General features: G+C 32.9%; 1 protein-coding gene across 1 annotated transcript in view; it reads right to left on the reverse strand.

The window, feature by feature from the left end:
- Positions 1-6702, reverse strand: part of LOC127837237 (complement receptor type 2-like) — a 346639-nt gene that overhangs the window by 102575 nt on the left and 237362 nt on the right. The window lies entirely within an intron of this gene.

Genomic DNA, 6702 nt, shown 5'->3' on the forward strand with positions numbered 1-6702 from the left:
GCAACACTTGTTAATGCCCAAACCCCACTTTTAAGCAGTATCTAATATCTATTTTTATTTTATATCGTTGTCAACAACCTATCCAGTGTATTTTTGTTAAGTCGTTGATAATACTGCTGTTAAAGCATCACCTACGAGAGTGGAATCAGGTAAGGGAATTGTATTATACTTGTGGAGTTTACGATTCTATTCATCGACTTGACCGATTTGACTACATTTAAACTTCTAGTGGAAACCATCTAGCTGACGTTTTTTAAATAATTTGTTTGTTTTTTTAACCGGAAACCCCTGGTATGTTATTACGGTAAATCTTTTTTGTTGTTTTTGTTGTTGCATTTTAGTGTGATATTTGATTTTTATCATTTACCACCGTTAACGCTCACATAGCTTTCGATATAGTTACCCTCCTAATAGCTAATAGTATAGCCACCTTTTCACTTTCTTTATTTATGGATATAGATCTAATTGCAATCATAAAAATATACACAAAGATAAACTTTACAGAGAATCCTTATAAAAGCATATGGTCTATTATGTATGGCAATACACCGATTGCCTAACAGTATGGCAAACAGCACACGTGATAGACATGACGCACAAATACTAATCACACACTCACAAATGAATAAACATTTGCTCACCGCAAAGGAATGTTCAATGCAAAAGCTTGATGGGGTTAATGCTGGTTCTAGAGGGCGCAAAACCGCACGCTTAGCCTTAAGCAATTCACAAAACATTAAATTGGTAATGAAAAATAAATCGCATTACAAACCAAAATTTAATAGCAATACCAGAAATTACATTTTAGTTAATTATCATTGAATTACTAGAGTTAAACCAGATAACTGAATTGTTTCTTTTTCGGATACGATGTATTAAATGAAACGGAAACAGGTGTCAACGACAAAAAGTCTTTGATTAAAAAGCGTTATAGACGTAACATCATATAGTTAGGTATTCAGATAACCGTACTGCCGTTTCATAAAAGAGCTGCGATAGTGGTTGGAAAAGGCTAACATAGAAAGGTTGTGCAAGTTAATTTTTAGCTAGAAATATAACAGGTGGTTAGCGTGTGGCTATGATATTAATCAGTGAAAACATCATTTTAAATGATAAATAATCATATTATTATGAAAAATCAACTTTTCTGAAAAAAAATCACTATCAAAAATATATATAACAAGGTATTCAACTCGAAATCGCCCAAAACGGGGTGAATCGCTTTGAACAGCAATTTCTTCATCAATTGTTCAGCGATTTTCATGAACCCGGTCTTATTCAACGCAGAAATGAATTTTGGTAATGTATATATCTTGTTATATTTCTACATATGCTGGGTCAAATTTTAAGAGATAAAACGATACACAATTCGCTTGACATACTTGATACCAATTAGACAGGATTCATGAATGAAATCTCCAGTTGTAAAGACACACCTTCGCATTGGACCAATGAAATCACTCGTGTGTTTAAAATGTCAGTTAGTTGAGATGTATGTTAACAAAGTTTTAAAACGGCGCTGGACAGTTAGTTTTGATGCATAATGCAACGGCAAGTACGGTAAGAATGTTTTTTTTATACGTTTTATTGAATTATGGTATCGAGGCCCGTGAACTTTGCCGGGAAAATGCCTTTTACTCCGTGAAGATTTCAGTCTAAGATAATGTCTGATCGATGTTAAGTGGGTCACGCGAGTTGTGTCGTGTTATTTCTTAAAGCTTGACCCAGTATTTGTAGAAAATATTGCAAGACATGTACATTCCCAGAAAGAAAATTCATTTCGGCGTTGAGTAAGACCAAGCTCGTGAAAATCGCTGCAAAATTGATGAAGTAGTGGCTGTTCAAAGCGATGCACCCTGTTTTCGGGTGATTTCGAGTTGAATACCTTGTTTTATTTATATTTGATATTGAATTTTTTTCCAAAAAAGGTTCATTTTTCGTTATAATATGATTATGTATCATTCAAAATGATGTTTTCACTAGTAAATATCATAGCCACACGTCAACCACCTGTGATCCTAAATTGCGTTTAGGAAATTTAACTCTTCAAGTAAACTGCAATTCAATAATAATGATTACAAATAATATCATAACTATTTTTTTAGACTAAATTTAACTCCAAAACATTCAAAATTTATGACAACGAAATGTATCATTATGAAATAAATAATTCAGCCACATTAGTAGCCGGTCTAATTATTAAAACGGGTCATTTAAAACGTTACCGACACGTCAGTGAAGCCTTTACATTGCATTGAAGATGTTGTCACTGTAGGTAGCATACATAGAAAAGTACAGTGTTATAATCCTAATTATACATACATATTTTCTTATTGTTTATGTATTTACCCATCGAATACGCCAAGCATTCAACTTCTAAAGCAGAATTACTAAAACTGAGCTTCAAACAACTGATCAACTAATGGAGAATACATGGTTGGTATTCGGTGGGGCTTCGAAAAAGAAAATAGGGCGAGCTTTAGCGAGCCCTATATTTCTTTTTCGGGCCGACCCGGATAAACTTTCTCCATCTCGGCACCAACCGTGTATTCTTTTTATCCTGCTTCATGCCGTTGACTCATTTTATCAAAGACAAATGGTAAATTGACATAACAATATAATTATTCTTGTCGAGCCTCCAACATGTACGAAACATTACAGACCGAATAACTACCGATTGTGTCACGTAAAAAATTAGTTCCACTTTAAACTATTCCTTGTAATACTGTCCTATTGAAAATATGAGAAGAAATAAAAAACGATTCGAGAATGTGATATTTTATTTGGTAAAAAATGCAGCAGCATGAAAACAAAAACTAAATTGTATTTATCTTAATGACAACTTTAATCCATTGCTTATAAAAATAAATTTAAAACGATATACATATCCATTTTATGTTCTTCCATCCCTTTGTCGAAATCCATTTTCTGTTGTTCCATCTTTTTAGAAATGTATTTTAAACCACACTATTTTTGATATCGTGTGTATCGAATGCTTACCACTCTGACCCATGATCGCCGATCATGCTTCCATAGTTTACATAAAATATCAAAACTAGTCCATTGCGCATGCGGAGATAATACCAAATGTGGTTTGACAGAATGGCGGGAAATGGTGACAATGTCGTCTGATGCGATATATTTTCAATGGCCAAAAAATACCATTACTGATCGGATATTGTGGAATTGAATGATAAATTACACGTTGGATTTATTAATTCTCAATTTAAAGTATGAAAACGCTAAATTTCAGGGAATTTGTGAGTCATTTCGAATTAATCGTAAGTAGGACAGTGTTTACGATACATGTACAATGTATAGGGATGACGCAACCGGTGCTGAAATGTAATGATCGAATTTTATTTTGAATGGAATACGTACCGTTTAAATCCGTTTATTCATGAAAATGTGAAATTCGATTTTGTATCAGTAAAGAAAACCATTCGTCGTCTGCGAAAATCGCAACTACGGTGTGCGCAAGATTACCGGACGCGCTAGATTACCGGATTTAACGATAATCTTGCCGTAGCGAATTATTTTATTCCTATCAAAGTTAACAGTTATGAATGAAAAACACACAGTCTGAAATACGTTTATGATTCGTTCGATGCTTTAACAATATTTATATAAAAAATACTGTTAAAACCACCATGTCAAAATTGTTGTCCCTAAAATCCTGAGAGAAACCAACAAATTGACCAAACAAAAGAATAAAACAACTGACACAATAATTTTGGCTTAAGATGCTTGCATTGTAAAAGTAAAATATGCACAGCCTAAAGGGCTTTTCCAACGAAATGCTCTTGATTTAATACAATTAAAACATCGTTAAGCGTCATGATATTGATTTCGTAATAACCGGCTATAACTTGATTTGTATAGGTGTTTTTTTCCGTTATTATAAACTTGACTGTTTGAATAATTAAAATAATAACTTAATGTGTTACCCGCATTATAATATTAGAAAAAGGAGTACTTTGAAATGCTGACATGCACGTAACGATGATAAACATATTTAGATGTGCGTTAAGCTGAAAAAAGGTCTGGATGTCAAAATAATGGTAGTGCATTTAAAGCTTCCAACCTGAAAAATACGCCATACTGCTCCAAAAACCATTTTTATAATTTTTATAATCTAGCCACAACTGATCTGAAATAAAACCGTTGATATTTAACTACGATGTGAACGCATTGACATATTTACACAGATGTATTGACTGAAAGTATCAAAGGTTGGCGTGTGTTTTTTGCAAATGCAAATATTTTACAAATCGTGATTTCTTACAAAAGACACTTAACATTTTAATCAGAGTATAACGTATTAAAAATTGTCTTTACCGCCTTTTAAGTCATACTTTTTAAATGTATTGTCCCTTGTATATTGGCCATAGGCAAATCATGGCTTTATAAACATTAAAGGAAATAAACTAAAACCTCGTTTATTTTTAGAGGACATTAATATTGACAGGGACATTTACTCTTTCTATAGTATTTTTAGTGATTTCACATTGCTTATAAGTTATTTCGAACATAGTTACGTACTGTACATTTCTTGCGAAATTGTTTACTTGTAAACTAAACTATTGAATCGATTTAAATACGGCTACAAAAGTTGACCAAAGGCATTGCGAGGAAGAGCAGAGTAAAAGTACCATACCTCTCTTCAATTTGTTGTACCGTTTGTTCATTGTCTTCACACTCTGTAGTTCTGTAGTTGGAATATGATTAAAGATATTAAGATGAAAATTTTTAGATCTTAAAAAATTGGTTAAGTACAATAAACAGAGGTACTAAAATCACCCTTCACCTTATCGAGATGACAAAACATTTAACCTCTCCAGACGAGGTACATAAATCAACTGGAAAAGTACAGTAAACAGAGGTACTAAAATCACCCTTCAACTGAAAAAGTACAGTTAATATTGACCGTTTGTATTGAGAGATTTATAAGACGGTATTAATATTTTAAGAGTTAAACAAAAAGTGTTTGAAAGTGGTTGACACATACATTCATGGCGGCAAATTTCGTGCCATTTTATTACTTATTTCAAACTCCAGGTCCAAATGCAATTTATTATCAATGACGGTACTTTTTCTATGCTGAAGAACCTACATGTAAAATAAAATTAAATATACACTTGTGCGAACCTTTAAGATAAACACATACAAAAAGCACAGATAGTTGATCGAAACCTATTTAGTTATCATGACGCCATCGGCTAACAAAACCGATATATAAAAACATTTTCAACAACTTCAATATCAATGTACGTGAATAAATAACATTAACCAGTATTTAACAATCAATACATCTAGTTTTTGCTCTTTTTGTCCTTTTTGAAAACAAATCAAATATTTTCTTAAAGATTTTCGTATATAGCAATACAGTTATAAATAGTACCGATAAGACTGTGCTTGTAACAATAATATAAATATCTTTATTAATTATTAAGTATAAAAATATATACATTCTGGTTGGTTTATATCCATATATTGACGAATCTGGAGCTTTTCACAAAAACATAGTTTGTAATTGCGTTGTGGATGTACAGCAACAATGATCCGCCGAAATCACACAGTTGCACATCGCCATCCTACAGCGGCTCTTCGCTATTTTACAGCGGCCAGCCGCGATCCCACAGTGGATCGGTAGGATTCCACAGCGGCTCGCCATAAGTCCACAGCGGCTCGCCAGGATTCTACAGAGGCTCACCGCAATCCCATACCTGCCCGAAGCAATCCCACAGCGGCCAGCCGAAATTGTTTCCCACAGCAACGTATTTAACCGTCGTCAAGATCTACGCGATAACATCGCGCTCTTAAGGTCGCAATACTACCTGTTTACTACGAGATTTAATGTAAGTGATATTATGCATACAAACTTCACATTCGAATTTCAAAAGACTGACGTTATATGTATATACAAATTGAAAATAAAACTTAAAACAAATCACACACAGAAAATAAGCGTGAGCTTCTTAACTTTTAAGTTAACTTTTAAGCTAGTAGTTTTCAGACCACAATTCTAAAATTAGTCATGTGCATGGCAATTAATACTGTGGACTTTGAATCATATGTCTTATAATATCACTTTTGCATTTGTCAAACATGACAGTGCGTTTATCTTCAAACAAAACAAACCCAGTGGTTAATACATCTATTGACTTTCTTTACCGTTATCTCATTGTGATAGAAATCACAACTATTATTATGTTTAAAAGTCAGTGGTTTTATGAATTAAAAGTCAGTGTTTTTTTGTATGAAAAGTTAGATTTTACGTTTGAAAATCAGTGTTTTTTGTAAGAAAAGTCATTGTTGTTATGTATGACAAGTCATTGTTGTTATTCATGACAAGTCAGTGCTGAAATATATGATAAGTGAGTGTTGTTATGTATGACTAGTCAGTTTTACTATATATGACATGTCAGTGTTTTTATGTATGACTATTTAGTGTTGTTATGTATGACAAGTCAGTGTTGTTATGTATGACAAGTCAGTGTGGTTATGTATGAAAGGTCAGTGTTGTTAATCATGACAAGTCAGTGTATTTATGTATGACAAGTCAGTGTGTTGTTATGCATGTCAAATCAGTTTTGTTATGTATTATATGTCAGTGTTGTTACGTATGAAAGTCGGTGTTATTATGTATGTCAAGTCAATATTGTTATGTATGATAATAAAGTTCTGATATGTATTAAAAGT

Source organism: Dreissena polymorpha, chromosome 7 (genome assembly GCF_020536995.1).
Source record: "Dreissena polymorpha isolate Duluth1 chromosome 7, UMN_Dpol_1.0, whole genome shotgun sequence".
In the NCBI taxonomy this organism is placed as follows: Eukaryota; Metazoa; Mollusca; class Bivalvia; order Myida; family Dreissenidae; genus Dreissena; species Dreissena polymorpha.